A 20,773-nucleotide genomic window follows, 5' to 3' on the forward strand; every position below is an offset into this window, starting at 1 on the left:
CAAGAATAATTATAATGGTAGCTGATGTTCACTGAGTTCTTTCCTAAGTACTTGGTAGGTGTGAAGGCATTTATTAAACCTTATAAAAAGCCTTTGAAATCAGAAACAGTGTCATCCCCAATTTGTGGATGAGAAAACTAAAGTATAGGTTAGGTAATTTGCTCTATAGGTCATACATATATAAACAACATGTTTAATATAAACAACAGTCTGCCTACAGAGTCCATTCTCTTAGCTCTTAGCCATTATACTCTATTGTTCTTTCTCAAGGAGGAAGTCAGCCTTGAAATTTAAGTTTAATTTCACTTGTCTTGATGCAATGATTACTTTTTAAAATTGACCTAAGTTGCATCATCTATTCTGAAATAAAATAAAAATAGAATGCAATTATTGATAATAACTTTTCATAGTATGGATTTGGGTAGTTTGGGCTTATAAAATGTTTCTCCAATGGAGTTTGATAATTTGGTGGCCTGTCCCATAACCTTATTGTAGAGTGACAGGTAAACTGGGTGAGGAGAGCATAGATCAGATTAAGAAGGTCTTTGTGTCACAGAAAAAAACAATGTGCCAGGGAGTGCAGGACCGAGCAACAGAGGAAGAAAGTCAGTGCCCAGGTATGGGTGGCCAGGGAGAGGGTGAGAGGTGAAAGCCAGGCTCAGTGGTAGTACACAAAGGACCAGATGGACACTGGTCCAGGAGAAATCCCAAAGGAAAGTTGAGCCAGAATGCAGTCAAAGGCAAGAGGCAGATACACACCAAGTTTAGATTAGAAGAGCAAAACAAGGCAGCCAGAGATGCATGCAAAATTAACACAAGGAGAATTTCAAAAAAAAAAGAAGACTAAGACGTCAAAAGCAGGTGAAAAGTCAGAAGTCAGGGGCTGGGGTAGTGGCTCAGTGGTAGAGCGCTTGCCTACCATGCATGAGATACTGGGTTCACTTATCAGCATCACATTAAAAAAAAGGTATTGTGTCCACCTACAACTAAAATATATTACAAAAAAAAAAATGTCAGAGATCAGCTTTGGCCAACCTAAGGCTGAAACAGTTGAGCTGGTACCATAGAGCTTTGGACTGTTGGACCTAGTGACCAGTGAGATTGTGTGGGTGAGGGTTTGTGGCAAATCCAGATGAGGAGCTAGCTAGTAGCATAGGAAGAAGGGAAGAGGTGGCACAGGATGGGATGTAGACAAGCCAGGAAAAGTGCCCTTCAAACAGAGTTTAAAGGAATTGAGGACCTGGAGACCACTATTCCTTTGGGGGAAATAGATAGGCCCTTAAGCTACCTAGGAGTTCTATTTAATAATCCACATAATTGTTTTATGCTCTAACAAAGACTATGTCTTTTTTTTGTATTGGGGATTGAACTCAGGGGTGCTTTCCCACTGGGCTGTATCTCCAGCCCTCTTAATTTTTTAAATTTTGAAACAGGTTCTCAATAAGTTTCTTAGGGCCTTGCTAATTTGACGATGTTGGCCTCCAACTTGTGGTCCTCCTGTCTCAGCCTCCTGAGTCTCTGAGATTACAGGTGTGTGCCACATTGCCTGGAAAGGACTATATCTTTTAAAATTCTGTTGCTTTATCAGAAGGGGGATGTTGAACAATTCTTTCCTCTGTGCACTTAGATAGCTGTGCCTTAAGCTGATGCTTGTTCTCTGGGATAATATATGATTTCAGGAAGAGAGAGGAAATAGATGTTGAAAGTTCCATATACAAAATTAGTATTTGAAAAGGAGAGCAGGAATGAACTTTACCTCTGCTAGAGATCATAAAAAAGTTTGTTAAAAGCCCTGAATAATTCAGCTTTGATTTGTGTATTTAGTAAATTGTGGTTGGACATGTCCTGCGTGTAGGACCCTCTGCTAATCCTGGGAGTTATTTCAGCAAAAAAAGAGATATGACCATAGATGCTAAGAGGCTACATGTAACTGTTACTTTACTTAGGGAAGTCTTATTCTTACTTTTGGTAGCATTCAAGATGAAGACTTCAAATGTCCTGGCATTTAGCTTTCAACCTCTAAGTGCATTATGAAGGTGAAAGGTGTGGCTCTCCTGCAGGGTGTGGCCAATCCTATTGTCAATTGTCTTGTAAAGAATTTGATCCTAAGGCAGGACATAAAGATATGAGGTGGATCCTGGACCACTGGGAAGGAAGACGACTTCTTTGGGGGCTTCAGGAGATCCTCCTTTCCTGGGGCAGAGTGCAGAACATTTCCCACAGGTGAGGCTAGCTTGGTTCCTGCTCTTGGAAGCAGCTCTTTGGTTAGTGGGGGAGAAACCTGGATGGACCTAAAGCTGTCTACTCAGAAAGTAGCCACGGAGAGTAGGGCTGTAGTCTATCTTCTTTGTGACTCTTCAATTACTTTTCTATGCGCCTTCAGTTAAAAAAAAAAAAAAAACTATTCTAAAGTTGCTACTTGGCCTTTGTTCTCTCTGTGGGAAATGAAGAGGATCATGGTCATGCAATTAGGACACCATTATGAGGGCAAAAGTGTCAAACGGCCTCTTCACAGGGATGAGTAGTGTCTCCTTCAAATCTACATCCTTACCACAGCCTAGAAATGTGAATTTATTTGGAAACAGGGTCATTGAAGATGTAATTAGTTAAGATCAGAATATACTGGAGTAGTGTGTGCCCTTGGTCCATTGACTGGTGTCCTTATAAGAAGAGGAAGAGAGGCACAGAGACACAGAGATAGACATAGGGGAGAAGGCCACATCAAGGTAAAAAGCAGAGGTTGGAGTGATGTGGCTACAAGTCACAGGGCACAAGGATGGTCAGCCACCACCTGGAGCTAGGAAGAGGCCAGGGACGGTTCTCCTCCAGAGCCCTCAAGGGAGTATGGCCCTGCTAACACTTGATCTTGGACTTGCAGCGTCTAGAACTGTGGGGGAATAAATTCCTGTTATTTGAAGCTACCCAGTTTATGGTACTTTGTTTTGATAGCCCTAGCCAACTAATATAGCCCCTGTGGTAGTAAAACCTGGGGCATACCATTAACACAATAGGAAGGGGATGGTATTCCTTTCTTCCAAGATGCACATTTTATGTTCTGAAAAGGGATACACATTATAATTTTAATCTACAATTTTAGTGTAATTGTTGCAGGAATAATTTTATCCAAACATAGTATACTCTTATTTTTTCCCATATTTGAACTTAATTTTATTCCACTGGCATAGCAGAATCTTAATCCTGATTGAACTGATTTTATCTCTCTTTTCTCTCTGGAGTTACTGTTGAATTTTAAGGCACCTGTGTGTGAAGTACTAGAGTACGGAAGGGAGTAGGACTTCAATTGTCCTGGTGGTATCTTTCCTGCTAGGGTCTACCCAGAGTCCATCCTCTCCTCTACTCCTCAGTCCTTGACCTCCAATGGTCAGTACTTTACTCCTTTGCTCCTGCTCTTTAGAGAGTTCATTGGTGCTTTCTTCTAAGTCCAGTCATGCTAGGGTGTGGTGATTTCTAGGAGGTTTCCTAAAGTTCCTTTGCTCTGTGCTCACAGTTTGGCTGAAGTTGTTCTTTGTTTTAATGTAAAATTTTAAAATTTATATATGACTGCAGAATGCATTATAATTCTTATTACATATATAGAGCACAATTTTTGATAACTCTGGTTATATACATAGTATATTCACAATTGGTGTCTTCATACATGTACTTTGAATAATAATGATCATCACATTCCACCATTATTAATTGCTCCATACCTCTTCCCTATATAGAGTTCATCTATTTCACCCATGCTCCCACTCCCTATCCCACTATGAATCAGCCTCCTTATATCAAAGAAAACATTCAGCATTTGGTTTTTTTTTGGGGGGGGGGATTTGCTAAATTCACTTAGCATTGTCTTCTCTAATTCCATCCATTTACCTGTAAATGCCATGATTTTATTCTCTTTTATTGCTGAATAATATTCCATTGCATATATATGCCACATTTTCTTTATCCATTCATCCACTGAAGGGCATCTAGGTTGGTCCACAGTTTAGCTATGTGAATTGTGCTGCTATAAACATTGATGTGGCTGTGTCCCTGTAGTATGCTGTTTTTCTGTCCTTTGGGTGTAGACCAAGGAGAGGGATAGCTGGGTCAAATGGTGGTTCTATTCCCAATTTTCCATGGATCTCCATACTGCTTTCCATATTGGTTGCACCAATTTGCAGTCCCACCAGCAATGTATGAGTGTGCCTTTCCCCCCACATCTTTGCCAACACTTATTGTTGTTTGTATGCATAATAGCTGCCATTCTGACTGGCATGAGATGAAGTTGTTCTTTTGCACTCTGCTGTCTGCTCTTCTCACCCTCCATTGTGGTCGGTCATGAGCAGAGCTTGGCTTCTCTGTGGTATACAGAGGGAAAGGTAAGAAAAATTATCAACTAGTTTAAGAAGTATAGTACATCCAGTTTTCTATTCCTGAAAAATAATTACTAAAACTTCAGAAAATTTCTACAAAAGTACATTTTTTTTTGTCCAGGTGACCCTTGCATCCCTTTTCCAACTCACACACCTCACCCACTTCCCCATAATTCAGGTCTCTATCTGGAACGTGTTCCTCTTGGATGACAACTCCCACAGAATCTGGCTGTGAGGGCTCTCCAAAGTTGTGTAGGTAAGTTAGCTGAGGTTATTACTTTTTTACCTGGGGTTGCTTGTTCTCCCAGGAGGCTGTCCATTCTTCCAGAATAATACTGTTGTCTCCAGGCTGCTCAGTCACCTGTGCTGGCAGAGCTTCCTACCTGGGATAACCCTGTTTTGGGCTTCATAGAAGGAGTACCACGCAACTCATTGCTTAAGGCAGTAGGTAATGTTGGCTGGTTCCAAAGATGGAACTACAGTTGCACCTTCCTCTTGAGAGTCCAGGAGAACTCAAAGATCAAGCAGCTCAAGAGAAAATAGGTTAAAGGGACTTAGGTTTTTCAGGTCCTATGTAGCTCTTTACTCAATGGACCCTATATGGTGTCTGAATTCATCTAAGTCTTTCCTAAGTTCTGAAATAGTAATTTTGGGTTCTCTTAATGAATGGAGTCTACCTTGTAATACTTATCTTTGGATATCACATTCTTGTAAGGTTTTTAAGTAAAGCAAAAGAAACGGTTCAGTACTCTGAAGTACTTAGAAATTCTGGGACTCAGCAAACCTTCACAGACTTGCTGACCAATTGGATATGGGAAATTAGGAAAGCCGAAGACAAGGCATCTCTCATACTAGAGAAAACCTGGAATTTGGATTGTTGGTAAGTGAGGGGCATAGGTGAAAAAAAATGTGGTTATTCTGTTCCTGACCCAGATGGTAATAGTTTCTGTCAATAAAGGATTATGGGCAATGGCTTAAGATAGAATAAGCCAGGAGAGTCTGAACACATTTACCAGCTATTAGAGTCAAGTTGTAGTTGGACTAAAATCTTGTCCTTTTTATGCTTGACCACTTAAAGATTATCCCATAATTATTCCATTTATTTTCTTTTGAAGTGTCAGATAAAGGGCTGAGCCATTTACCTCATGGGACCTTGTCTGGTTAGGGCAAGCCCTAATCTGTTGTTGTGAGTGATCTTTCTACTCAACTTGAGAAGTTTGGAATTTCATTCACTCGGCTTTGGGTACAAACAGGACAGAATATAGGAATTATTTTGCCAAGGCACTACCAGGAAGAGAGCTTTGGCTTCCTTGGCAGCACTGGTTGAATCATAAGTGAATTACATGACCTTTCAGTTGGCATAAGGATGCTAATTCAGGGTCTTAAATACCAAATATCCATATTACAAAAATCTCTGTTGGAAGCTTTCTCCGTATAACAAATATTTTAGAAGAAACATTTTCCTAAAATATTAAAATAAACCTTTTTAAAGAATGTAAAATGTTATTGTTTAGTGGGAATGAGAAAACTACTCAAAAAGTTTATAGTTTTGGAAACAAGTCCTAATCTTTTTGAATAAATGTACATGGGTCCTATTTTTCTACCAAATGAATGTTGATAATTCTGAACTTATACCAGTTTTGACTTAAAATCTAAGTCTAAACTTAGACACTTTGGATTACTCAGATAATGGATATGACTATATCATCGTAGGATGGCTGTGTTATTTCAAGTATAGTGTTTTGGATTATTTTAATCATTCATGCTAATACATTCAATTCAATGTATGTTGTGATGACCTCTTTCTCATTTTCACCCATGTCAGTGTATTCTGCAGAACATCTGAACCTTAAGAAATGCTGATGGATATTTTTGTTGTTGTTGGAGGAAGAGAGCATAGAGGGCAGTTTATAGTTACCACGCCTTTCTCTTTGCAGAGGGACTTCTCTATAGTCTTTAATGTGCTATATGAATATTTTGAATCTCAACTTTTTCTTCCTTTTTGGGGGTATAAAATATCAGTTAATATTATTCAGGATACTTTTTTATGAGAAAGTTTGGGAAACACTATTCTAAGGATACAATGATATGCAATTGGTTTAATCATAACCAGAGTGATTTCAGTCCCTACCAGATGGTTGTGGAAAGTAAAGTCCTGAAACAACTGTTATCTCCTTTTTCAGAAGGCCTTATGAGAAAGATATCCATTTGTCTCAGATAGCTTTATATAATCTTTCAAAAGAGGAAAAAATAAATCAGAACATCCATGGAGAAATTTGCAATTCTGTGCTTTCAGGATGTAATCTTTTAGAACATTTTACCAATATATATTCCTTTGTCCAACAAGGTCAGAGAGTTCAGTCTTAGAAAGTGTATTAGTTATTTCCTGCTGCATAACAAATTTTCCCCAAACTTAGTCTATGTCCATCAGGAATCCAGGAGTGGCTTATCTGGGTCATTTTGAATCTCTTATGAAGTAGCAGTTGGGCTATGGGTAGAGACTAGCATCATCTTAAGGCCTGATTGAAGCTGGAAGTTTTTCTTCCAGCATGACTCACCAACGTGTCTGTTGGTAGGTGGCTATCTCAGTTCCTCACCATATAGGCCTCTCCTTAGGCTGCTTGGGTGTTCTCATGACATGATGGCTAGTGTCATCTACCCAGGGTGATTAAGAGTTGAGTGAGTGAAGAGGAAGCCACAGTGCTTTTTAAGGACTAGTCTCTGAAATGGCATATCATCCCTCTTTGTTAGAAGTGAGTCACTAAGTCCAATTCCCACTCACGGAAGAGAATTAAGCTTCATTTGATCTGGGGAAAAGAAAGAACTGTGTTCATATTTTAAAACTGCGATAAAGGGTTTGAATAATAAGGACATGAGAAGAAGGGACAACATAGTGCAGTGCCTAGGCCATCTAACCAAAGACCCAAGTTATTTCCATTGCTTACTCTGCCATGCTCCGTGCCTTGGCATGTGATTAGGTTAGTTTCCCATATAGTTGCAAAGTGACTACCTAAGTACCAGCTATCATCTACAGTGACAACAATCCAGCAGGTCAAACGAATTGGGTCTTCCTTGTAACATTACATTTGAGTGTAGAGACCTTTTCCAGAAGCTCTTACTTGGTTTGCTATCTTTACTCCCTGATAAGAACTCCATCACAGGCTTATAATGAAACTAATCACGAGCAAGAGGAGAATTTCTATGAATGACTTACTCCAGATTTAGATGTATTCCTGAGCTAAGTGGTCACCTGGGCAAAAGTGATACTGGAACAAATTAGAGTCCCCTTCATAAGAAGAGAGGAAAAAGCCTACTGGATTGGCAATTAACAGCTAGCTGGCCATGAATCTTTGACTTCCTTCCATATGATCTTCCTGTCTTCATGTCATGGGTGTAGGGCTATAGCATCATCTCTTTAGTAAACTATGAAAACTTACACTTGAGACAGAAGATTAAGTGTGCATAGCTCCTCAGTAGTTAATATAAAACTCATTCTAAGGTGGAAAAATTTTTCAAAAAAAAATGTAATCACAAAATATATCCTTAACAATATATGGTGTTGATAAAACAAAAAGAGGTTAAAGACAAAACTAAATTCACCACTTAGAATCGTATCATTAAGGCTTCTGGGGGACACTACATTTCTTCTCATTTGATGTTAGTAATAATGTGGAATTTGTCCCTAAGGGAGCCTAAAGAGAATTCCTGAGCTGTGAAATCAATTAAATTACATGTCTTATATTTCATTCCCCTTCTGTCTCCCTCCCAGTTTCCCACTGCTGCTGCTCTTGCTAAATTGGAGCATTGTGAAAGGCAAGACTCTAGGCCTACTTGCTCTTGCTTCTCATGCTCCTGGGGCCTGAAGAGCTCTTCATGGAGACTGCAGCATTGCTTACCCAAAACCTGTCTCCCCAGTGGTCCATCATGTCTCAGCTTTACTGTTTTAGTCTTCAAGGAGTTTGACAATTGCTGAACAATTGTCTGAAGACAGATTGAGGAGAAAAGAAAGGAAAAAAATGGAAGAACAATCTGCTCTTTTTGGAAGGAAAACTAAACTTGCTTAGTCTAAAAGAGTTTGGTAAGGTGCTTTGCATTTAATAGGTTCTTATTCATTCATTTGCTTATTAACTTGCATATTAAGCAGGGCTAGTTTCCCATCATTCGGGGAGCAAGTGAAGAACTTAAGTGGAAAACATGGTTCTTCACACAAGAATTGACTTGCCAAATTGAGAAACACAGATGTTCCAGTGCACAGAATGTGTGGAAGTCACTGTAAGTATCTCTCATTTCTTAGAGAATGTTGTGTCAGTTATGCACATGTTAGAGAAAGAAAGGAAGATTTATATTTGAAGTCAATTTGTCAATAATCAGAGGACCTAGCTTTAAAGTATCTAAATATTTGTGGCCAGCACAAGCTCCGTAGAACATGTGATATGGAAAAGCCATTGTCCTGAGGCCAGACCTCTGCAGAGGTGGTTTGTTGGTGTTGGCTCCAGAGACCCTGAGGCTGACCGCAGCAGTTGGAGGGGGCGGAGGACTTAGGAACTGTCCAGCCCATTGATTCTCTTTAAAATTTTGCTTTTGCACATTTCTTAGTACTTTAAAGCTTGTTTTTTTTCTTGGATTATATATTTGCTCTAAGTAGCATAGCACTTTATAAAATATTCATATGTCAAAATTAAATGTAATATTTTGCCAAGATTAATTTGGAACTAAAGGCATCTAGGGGCCTTAAGAAGTTAAGCAACCAACCAAAAATCTTATCACCATTTGCTAAATGATCCTTTTTCTTTGTACAGAAAGGGCAAGTGAGGAGAAAAGCATTACTCAATCCACCATTTTAGTACTGATTGACTCAAGCATTAAATACGAAACATATATATTATATGGCAAAATATTTTCCATTATGGGAAATTATGCATGTAATGACTTAAAGAGAATCAAAATTAGATTCTGCTCTAGAATATGTTGTTTGTTTGTTTGAAACTGGGACACATAGCCTCTGGGGGAACATGAAGATTTTCCAAAGGGTATATCCACTAGGTTCACTTTGAGGAATAAATTCCCATTCTTTAGCTTATAAATATATTCATTTCAATATGAATATGCCTGTGGTCTGGGGGTTCTCTCCTCACATCTCTGCTTGTACAGCTGCCTGCCTTCTACCCCACCTATTCTAAATTTGACTATGGCACATTGCTTAGGAATTAACTATTAGGATTTCCAAGGGACAGCTCTAGACCTCACATCTCATGGGAGAGCATCCTATGTGTGTGGGAGAGATAGAGATAGATATCAAACTTCAGGCCTCAAATTCACAGCAGAGCTTCATGCTCTTTCTATGGCTTTTAAAACCAGATTCCAAAAGTCAGATGATTAACACAGATTTACACATGTAGTACATTTCAATTCAAATACGGTCTTTTTTTTTTTTTTTTTTTTTTTTTTTTTTTTTTGGCAAAATTCAAGTCTGCTTTTCCCGATTTGAAGTTGGGAACTTTATTTGTCATTTTCCTTATAAAGCAGACAATTTCTGAAAATCAGAAGTTTCAAGATTTTGAGGAAAATATATTTAAAGCATACATATTATATGCCAGAAATCACTACCCTTCCAACTATTTAAATTTATGATAAAACTTCTAGATATTAACTAAAAAAAATCCCTACAAAAATGGAAATCAGTTTGCAAAATTCTTTTAGGGCATATTTGAGCAAATGTATTTGAAGACCACAGCGGTAGAGTGCCATCACGCCTTGGAGTGGGAGGAGCAGAAGTGCGGAGACCATTGGCATCATTCCATCTCTTTCGTCTCCTCTGCCTTCCTCCTGGAGTTTCCCCTCCTGTAGATTTCTGGCTACCAGGTTTCCCCAGGGGCCACAAAGCCTCATCCCTTTTCTCAGACCCACTCTCCAACCCATTTTATGTTTCATTCCCTTAGAGCCCTTACCTCTGAAAACAAGAAACTTATCATTCAGCTCATCTTTTGGATTAAGAATGGACACTGGCCATTCTTTCTTGGTCTGCCCATCATGTGGTTTAGAAATTTCCCCATCTTTTCAGTCTTAACTGGTATGATGAGCACATCTCCCACAATAAAATCTGGGAAGTCAAGAGAGTCTCTCTTGTGGTTTGGATCTAGGAATAGCCCCTTAAAAGCTCATGTTAGGCAATGCAGCCTTGTTCAGAGATGAAAAGACTGGATTATGGGAGCTATAACCTCACTGGTGGATTAATCCATTTGATGGACTAATAATTTGATATTTGAATGGACTACTGGGTGGCAACTGTAGGCAGGTGGGATGTGACTGTAGGAAGTTGGTCATGGGGGTGGGCATGCTCTTGGATTGTATCTGTCCCTGGCCCCTTCCCTCTTCTTTCTGCTTCCTGGCTACCTTGAGGTAAGCAGCCTTTTTCGGCCATGGCATTCCACCACGATGTTTTTACCTTGGAGCCAGCTGATCATGAACTGAACCTCTGAAACCACAAGGCAAAGTAAATCTTTCCTCCTCTAAGTTGTTCTCATCAGGTATTTTGACAACAGTGACAAAATGCTGACTAATGCAGTTCCTTTTCAATTCCTCATAGTAATAGTAATCACTTCTAAGCACTTGATAAATAGTAACTTATTTAATCTCCAATCCTTTGAAATAGATACTACCACTATAAAATTGATACATTTGAGAAAACTGAAGCACAGAGAAAAAGTATCTGGGTTATGGTCCCGCAGTAAGTAGTTGGAAGAGCCAAGATTTGAACTCAGGAATCTGACTTCAGAGTCTAAGCTCTTAGTCACCACGCAAAGGCACGGTTTCCCAGGTCCAAATAGTCAGATATAATCAAAGCACATTTACATTTAAGAGCTGGTGCTTAGAGAAGCGGTGACAGGAGACTCCATCTGAACCAAGGAGGGCCACCATGGCTGCCACATAAACCTTCCAAGGGCAGCAGTGGCAGTAATGCCTGTGATAACAACTGGGGTCTAGGGTGGGGTTGGGAGTTGGCTAGCCAGATACACTGCATCTTGGAGCACTCAGGAGGGGCAGCAAAGGACCACTTTTAGTGTATGCTGTGACAATGGCATTTGTTGTGCAACTGCTTCTCTGCCTCTCCTTGTAGTTCTGGGAAAGTGACTATCTATCCTCTATCCATCCTATTATATTATGCAACTATAAAATATATGCATATGTAGCTATATTTACCACTATATGATATATATAATATGTGTGTATGTGTGTGTATGAATGTGTATACACACACATACACACACACACACACACACACACACACACACACATATATATATATATATATATATATATATATATATATATATGTAGTTACTATGTATTGCATTAGCCAGAATTTGTTCTTGTTGCTTGCAGTTAAGGACCTTGATGGTAACCTTTTAAAGGGGGTGGTGGTAGAGTATTCTATGTTTTTATTCTTCTTGGCTCCTAGTAAAATGCCCTGTAGGGAGCAGGTACTCAAAACACATTTGTTGCATAAAAAATGAGCTGCTGCACAACAAGGTGCTAGTGGATGATAATGACTTATAGGGGCAACTCCTCTGGAAATATCAGCATTTAGATGCAAACCCTTAATGTCCCAAGGCACTGATTATAACCCATTAATGGGCCATGAAATCAATTTAGTTGGTTGAGCTAGCATTTTAAAAAATGAAATAGGCTCTATTATAACAGAAAACAATGGAGTTCATTATAGGTAGAAAGGACAAGCATTATGTCACAAAATATTTGTTTTGGTTGTGTTTATGTGGTGTATGTGTGTGTGTGTGTGTGTGTGTGTGTGTGTGTGTGTGTGTGTTTTGGGGAAAGTATCCTGTTCTTACTATGGGCCAAGAATGTTTGGAAACCATGCCAAAAGGGTAGATGTGACTAATGATCAGTGTGTCACACTTCCTGATAGAAGAATAGAGGGAAGGATTTGAAGGCATTGTTTTGAACTGGCTCCATGATTGCCTATACCGCAAACTGAAGGCAGTCCCAAGAACACAGGCATATTTACTCAGACTGTTGTGAGGTGAAAGAGAGGGTCGCAATTCACCGCCCCCCCCCCATGCACTCACTCCACCTTCATACATACCTGTTTTAGGGAAGATGGATTGTTTCATCCATTATAGAATATACCATAGCTACTCTGGTGCGAAAGTCAGTAAAAATGGTAAATTGGTGTGTTTAAATAGTTTTGGTCTCTTAAAATTTTTCCATAGTGCATAATCACTAGTGTATTTTCAAGTATAAAATATTCACAGTAGCTATAATATGTCAATGTATTTTCATTTCAAAATTTACTGTGTTTTTCCTGTACTCCCTCTTTCAGCTTCATCCAGTTGGTACTTTAGAACTTAACCAGGCTACCTTGCTTGCAGCACCTGAGAAAAGGGCACGCTGGATTAATCAGTCTTATATCTGATTTGATCATCTTGGACAGCTACTGAAGCATAGAAAAGCTGTCTGCAGAGAGGGGAACAGGGCCAGTGCCAAGTGAGATACAAGATACCAAGGACCGCACACAGAGTCACGTGGCGGTGTGGTGGGGAGGGAAGCTTTAGAACTCCTGTTCTTTTGAACTCCACTTCCCAAGAGGACCTGTGCTCTTTCTCTGTGATTGCCTCTTGCAACCTGACCAAACCACTCCAGTCATTTTTTATTTGATTCAGTGTCTTAGGTCAGGTTCCCCAGAGGCTGACTCTGCGGTGAAGAATCATGTGCAAGTAATTTATTAAGGATATACTCCCAGGAGAAACAGGAAATAAGTAGAGAAAGTGTTAAAGAGTGGAGAAAGGGAAGGTGTGATTTCAAGCAAAGTTCATGGAAGCTGGCTTCCACCTCAGAGCTCTCCTGACCTGAGTCCAGAAAGCTGCACTTTCATTCTTTGCACCCTCAGTCATTGGTTCAGAGCCTTTGGGGAAGAAGGCAAACTCTCAGGAACAAGCAGCAGCCAGTAGACCTAGGGAGTTCTCACAAGAAAAGTTGCCATTGTGGTCCAGGAAGCCCTGATGTAATGAAACCTGCACAAAGGCTCACAGACATAGTTCAGGGTCCTGCAAAGGGCACTGGGTATGCCTCAAAGTATTCACTGTAGATGTTTTGAGCTGTTTTCTATGCCTATAATTTGAAAGGACTTTTATTAATGCATAGATATAGTTCAAGAGTCTAAACAATGAAAAAGCAGAGAAAGATTTTTACTTAAAAAAATCGAAAAACCACTTCCAACTTTAGACCATATTCCTAAGTTAATATCAAAGACAATTCCATGTTTAAGCCTCTCAAGCCTCTCATCACTACAATAGAAATGTTTGACCTGAAACGGTTCTGTAAGCAGAGGGCGAGAAACCAAAGAGCTCCCTTTTGCGTTGTTTTCCTGATGATCCACAGATCTGGAGTGAGAATATATCCCCTAGCCTAGTTCCAACTTTTCATGTGACTACCATTTATGGTGCAAATTCTTATCCACCAAATGGACTCAAATCTAAGTACCAGTGAGTATAAGTAAGTTTAATTTTTGCTGCTTGAGGACAATTGCTTTCCCTTTATTTCTAACTCAAAGTTGGCATGGTTTCAGTTTTTAAAGTGCATCTGTGGTTTGGCTTGGATTGAAGATGCCCACATCCATCATTAGGTAACTTTTAAAGCTGATGTAATTTCAGAGTGCAATCATTTTTACTTTTGTTATCCTCAACTACCCTAATGTTTTTTTTTTTTTTTTTGGTAGTAATAGTCCTATCCTTATAATCAGAGCCAGATGGAACAAAGGTAAAACTGGGGGGAATTTACCCTTTCTTCCTGAAAATCTTCATTATACCACAAAAGATTTGTGAAGTAGGAAAACTTGTTTCAACGTGAATCCCTCGTTCCTAACTCAGTTGTTCTATTAGTTCCTTCTTTTGTCTTTTGCCACCAAGTCTGATCTGGTCAGATGAGTTCTCATCTTACTCCTTGGCAACTTAGGACCCTGAACTATGGATTCATCTACTTGTCATTCTTTCTGTAAGAAATAATTAGTTGGTAATATAACCGACTGTGCAGGAACAGACTGATTAAAGACAATATGCTAGTTTTCCATTTCCTGAAAATATCTGCAAAATTTAAGAGGGCTATTTTTATAAGAGGCTATTTTTATAAGTCTTAAAAATTAAGTAGTATGAGATAGTAGGAAGATAGCTAAAGTCTAGGATTTGAAATTAGAAGTGATATGGGACCTAACCCATATTTAACACTACTTATTTCCTAGGAGATCTCCCATGAATCACTTAACTTCTCTGAATCTGCTTGACCTGACTTTACTATAAGAAAGGAAGATTAACACTTACCTTCCATTTCTGTTATGATATTTAATTAAAAACTATGTAAGTTTCCAGGCTAGTGGCTAATATATAGACGATATCTTACATATTTTAGTTAGTATGTTAATACTGCAAGCCAAATAAGTGACTCAAAGTCAATTGCTAGTCAGTTGCTAATTACTCATGTGACTTCATTGAGACTCATTTCCTGAATGAGCAGGTGAAATCTATCAAAGAATTGGCTGACCGTGTAACCAACTTGCACAAGATGGGAGCCCCAGAATCTGGCATGGCAGAATATCTCTTTGACAAGAGATACTTAGCCTGGGAGACAGTGATAATGAGAGCTAAACCTTAGGACGACTTTCCCATGGATGTGGAAGTGACTTCTCTTGTCACCAAGGCAATGCATGCATGTTGGGGTTACCTTCACCTTTTCTATAAGTTGTACCAAAACATCCACTTATGTTCTTTAATTTGTACCATTCCTTCAAATAGAGAAATTTGGTACCCCCCACCCCCCAAAAATAAAAGAAAAATGATTTTGATCAGAGCTGGGCATGGTGGTACACAATTGTAATCCCAGTGCTCGGTAGGCTGAGGCAGGAGGATCACAAGTTCAGAGTTAGTCTCAGCAATTTAGTGAGGCCCTGTCTCAAACTAAAATATAAAAAGAGCTGGGGATGTCGCTCAGTGGTTAAGTGCCCCTCAGTTCAATTCTTGGTAACCCCACCCCCCAAAAAAAGAAAAAAAATATCATAATCAGATTGGAACTTGCTTGCATTGGAACAAACTGGTCTGGGGTGGGTGGCGGGGGTTATTAGTCTAAAGGTTGTTTAGGAATGATCAGCACTAATGAAAAGAGGAAAAATATATATCCTTCAGGTAAAAGGTAGGGAGCATTTTCATAGATTATAGATTATAAGCTTTCAATTGCAAGGTCAGTGCAATAGTCCCACATTCAAGGAATCCAGGAAACAGGGGAAGGAGTGAGAAGCTGGGTGGCTGAAGAAGGTAGGGTCAAGGTATAAGTCCAGGTCCATTTGAAACAGTCGGGGCAGACCCTAACCCATTTTGCCAGGATGAATTCAGATGCTTTTGTGAGCCTCCACACAGGGTAAGAAAATTGGAGGGAAGAAAATGATGAACAAAGAATGGAAGAAAAATACTGGGAAATGTTGCCATAGCAACATATGCCGATTCATCAGTTGGGAAGAAAATTTAGAGGGGCCAAAAAAAGTGCGAGTACTGCTCCAGTTCAGATATTGGATATTTAACATAAAATCTGTAGTCCCAGATGAGCTGACTCTACTAGATTTAGATCTTTATGAGGTGGATGGGAGTGCTTGCAACCTGAACTCTGGGGAGAGACAAATAGCAATCTAATTTTGTCTTTGACACTTATCAACTATATACCTTTGGACAAATTATTTAGCCTCCCTACTCCTCAGTGGCATCATGTGCTTGGCACATAGTAGATAGGCAATGAGCATAAGCTATTTTGGGTTTGGATTCCATGCCTATCTAGAGGATTCCTCAAGCTTATTCAACTTGTCATATGGTTGTGTCTATTTCCATGTCTTTAGTTGCTCATAAAATTAACTTTTAGATCCTATGACCAAATCCAAAATAAAGTCAGGTTGAACCTGAAGAATACATGTATGAGTCAATCTTTTTAGCATTCCCTTTCCCTCATAGTTGTGAATTATTGATGAGTTCTGTGCTCTTGGGAAGAAGTCCAAGCACATGTCCAGCTCACTATGGCTCTTAGAGGGTCCCTCCTGAATGGTTTCTGTCACATAGTTGGTGCTCAGTCAACGTCTTGATGAACAGCACTGGAAATATGGATAATACAAGGCAGAATCAACAGACCAGAAATCATTTTGTTACTGAACACAATGTTGTAGGATTGAACTAGCAAATAGGTAATGTTTCTGCAGAATCTAAAGAAATACAAAATAAGTAAGATAAATGGCTCCCCTATTCATCAATTTATTCAGAAAAACGTATTGAGCAGCTACTATGTGGCAGACATTGTTACACTAGATATCCAGAGAACTGGATGCAGGATTGATACTCAGGAACCTGGGTTCAAGGTGAAACCCAGAACACTTGAGTGCAAGGTTGCTACCCAGGATTCTGGGTGCCAAAAAGATATCCAGAACTCTGTGGGGGAAGGATGATATTCAAATTGGTCAGCCCAGGGGTGTTATCTGGATTCTTGATAACAACTGTCCCCTGCACTAAACACAATTAGACAATTAATCTCTACACACTAACCCTTTGTGATGTTGATACTTGATAACACCCCTGGGCCCACCAGTTAGAATTGGTAATCAGGTTACTAGAGTACTAGTCAGAACTGCCATTGGTGGTGGTGGTGGTAATGTCCTGGAGGTGCTCTTCTCTGTCAGGTTGGATCCTTCTGCCAAGCGATGCCTGTCTGAAACATGACAGAATAAGAAGGCTGGGGTGGAAGGATATCATTTGTGGGACTCACAATAGCAGCTATATATGGACTGGTTCGAAATATAATTTTTTGAAACCTGTGTTTTAACAAGCTGGGCATACTGACACATGCTGGCACAAGGTGGATGAGTTCCCTTCTTCACAGGGCTTTCTGTTTCTGTGTGACCCTGATGGCATCAGAAGGCTTATCTTCTGGGAGAGTTTTGAGTTTGCTCCAGTCACAGAAGCCAAATTCTTCAGCTGCACAGCCGAGTTTGTTGCTAGTGCCAAACAACTTCATGCCTAAACCCCAGACTCAGCAAACATTTTTTAATCTTAACACCATTCATATACTTTGAATCTTGTCTTTAGATATAATTTTAATATTCCATAATTTTTTTTTCTTTTCACAGAGAAAAACCAATCATACATATGAGAGTCTTTTTGAGTTGTTCCGTTCTTAAGGTCTTTTTGATTGTGAGAACACCCTACCAAGTGTCCCCTGCACTGAACACAATAGCCAATTAATCTCCACATATTGACCCTTTGTGATGTTCCCTGTGAGAGTTCTTATTATAGAAGAAAGAAAGATGATTTGACTTGTTCTTAAAGAGAGGTAAGTGGCAAGTTCTTTATTCAATCTATATTGTAAAACTTTAAAATGCTTCCATGTCAGAGACTAAATGAGTGTTATCCTTCTTTGGTATACAGAGTATACAGTGTGAAAATTCAGGGAGCTCTGTGGGAAATCAGACGTGCTCCTGTTTTAACCAACATAATCAGGTACATTTGGCTAGCTGAGAATAATGGAACTTCAGGAAATAGGAAATATGACAGCTTTCAAAAAATTCAATAATTTATATTTTCTTGTAAATATGCATTATATGACCACAGTAAATTATGTCGTGCCCACTGAAACTAACTAATCAAGTCAGTCTTCTCAGAGAAAAGAAAGAAATCACAAAATAAAACTGTGGTCCATGCATTTAATGATGACTGCCTGCTTAATCCATGAAAGGAGGGTTTGCGGTTGGAACCGCAGGGATGGCAATGCAGTGATGGCAGAGCAATCTGTATCCAGTTGTGCTTCACATGCTCATCACAAAGCCTTCAGATGAATCGTTCCTGCTATACCTGTTATCTGGCGCTGATAGGAAAGGCTGACAGAACACAGCTTGGCACTGAGACTCTGGGAGGAATTTGTGTTAGAAAATGAAAACTTTGACATGTAGGTGGGATACGTTTGATGTGCAAGCCATTACAAAAGGATAAATGGGGATTCACACAAAAATACTTTTCGGCTGTAACCTTAGTTCAAGTGTCTCTGTTCTCTTTTTGGTGGTTTTAGATCATAAAGACTTAGAAGCCACTTGGGACTGCTTCATGTGGGGAAAGCAAATTTATCACTCCAGCCCATTTCCCAAAGATATCTTGAGCTGCTGAATACACTAACAGAGAAGCTGATTTCATATATATATATATATATATATATATATATATATATATATTCATAAATGAATAAATTAGCTCTTTATAATACATTCTAAATTCCTTTCATCGAGCAATCATATATGTATATATATAATAGAATATATAAGAATAGTGTTATTTAAAGAAATACTTGTGACTGAGCCCCTCTCTCAAATGTACAAATTAGTACTTTATTTTTTTTGGTATCACCTCCTTAAATTGGTGCTTATCACTTTTCGACTTAATTATTTGTGATGGGCTTAGCACTAGTATTTTATTCTTGTTTTGTTAGCATTTAACATAGACACTGGTATTATAAAAAAAACAATGTTAAATGAATGAATGAATGAAACCAATGATGAATGAAGATAATATTAGCTTGAACCCATGATTGATGTTGTCCATGGAAGCACAGCAGTTGTTTGCTTAGTTTTACCATCTTACTAACTAGTCATCATTCAATTACCAAAATCCATTTCCCAGTTTACTGTTTTATTTTAGCCTAGTTTTAAGCTGGCATATAGTTATATAAACACAAACACTCATGACTATTTTCTTAACCAACATTCAAGTAACCATATGTACTGGCATTTAAGTTAGTGCTGGGGATATAAAAAAATACAATATGTTGATAATTTCTACAAGAATATAGTAAGCAAAGTATTTATGGAAGTCCTTGGGAGGAACCCCTTATTCATCCTAATGCAGTCTTGGAAGACCTCTTGGAAGAGTTGGGTCAAGTAGGAATTTTCCAGGTAAAAAATAGTAGAGCAAGAGAATAAAAAAGCACGGAGGTCAGTTATGATCAATAGGATTTCACAAAATATTTGTTATGTGCCAAGAAATGGAAGTAAAAGTTTAGTGCAATGATTATTTGTGCTATTATTAAAGGCATTTAAAATTATTGAACATTTACCATAAAGTTATAATAATCAAGACAGTGGTATTGGCAAAGGAACAGGAAAGTAGATCAATGAAACAGAAGAGACCAGAAATAGATTCAAACAAATATAGTCAACTAGTCTTTGGCAAAGAAATTAAGTTAATTCAATGGTGAAAGGATAGTTTTTCAAAAAATTTTGCTAGGACTATTGGACATCCAATGTAGAAATTTGAACCAAAACATTGTCCTCATATCTTTCACAAGTATTAACTCAAAATGGATAATAAATAATAAAATGTGAAATGAAAAACTATAAAACTCCTAGAAGATAATAGGAGAAAACGTAGGTGACCTGGTTTCGGGATGAAATTTTAAGTACAATGACAAATGCATGATCTATGAAAGAAAAAAAAAAAACTGATGTTATATTTTATTAAAATGAGAAAAATTCTGATTAGTAAGAGGCATTGTTAAAGAGAATGAAAAGGCCAGGCAAGGTGGCACACGCCGGTAATCCCAGCAGTTTGGGAAACTGAGGCAGGAGGATCACGAGTTCAAAGCCAGCTGAGGCCATGTAGCAAGGCTCTAAGCAATTCAGTGCGACCCTGTTTCTAGATAAAATTAAAAATAGGTAGGGCTGGAGATGTGGCTCAGTGGTTGAGTGCCTCTGAGTTCAATCCCCAGTACCAAAATAAATAAATAAATAATAGAGAGACTGAAAAGACAAGCCACTGACTGGAAGAAAATATTAATAAAACATGAATCTAATAAAGGGCTAGTATCCAAAATATGTGAAGACCTCTTAAAATTTAATACTTGTAAACAAACAACTCAATATTTTAAATGGGTAGAAGATATGGACATTTCACGAAAGAATAGATATAGATGACAAGTAAGCATTCAAAAAGACGTTCGACATCACACATTGTTCGAAAACTGCAAATTAAAACAATGAGATCACTACACATCTATTAGAATGGCTAAAATCCAAAATGTTGACAATACCAAATGTAAAAAGGATGTGGGGCAACAGGAATTCTCATTTATTGCTGGTAGGAATGCAAACTTGTAGAACTGCTTTGGAGGACAGTTTCTTATAAAGATAATCACTGACTTGCCATGTGATCCAGAAATTGTGCTACTAGGTATTTAGTCAAGTGAGTAAAAACTTATGTATATACAAAGACCTGCACATGAATGTTTATAATAGCTTTATTCATAATTGCCCCAAACTGAAAGCAATTCAGATATAATTCAATATGTAAATGGACAAAACAACTATGGTATATTCATAAAATGTA

The 20,773-nt window shown here is 38.6% G+C and overlaps 1 long non-coding RNA gene across 1 annotated transcript in view; it reads left to right on the forward strand.

The window, feature by feature from the left end:
- The window catches only part of LOC308656298, a 94,827-nt gene that overhangs the window by 58,894 nt on the left and 15,160 nt on the right, over positions 1 to 20,773 (forward strand). The window contains exon 2 of the long non-coding RNA XR_014023686.1: positions 17,533 to 17,735. This is a non-coding gene — a long non-coding RNA (uncharacterized lncRNA). The remainder of the gene's footprint in view (positions 1 to 17,532; positions 17,736 to 20,773) is intronic.

The sequence above is a fragment of the Spermophilus citellus genome, assembly GCF_964194105.1.
Source record: "Spermophilus citellus genome assembly, chromosome: 1".
NCBI classification, from domain to species: Eukaryota; Metazoa; Chordata; class Mammalia; order Rodentia; family Sciuridae; genus Spermophilus; species Spermophilus citellus.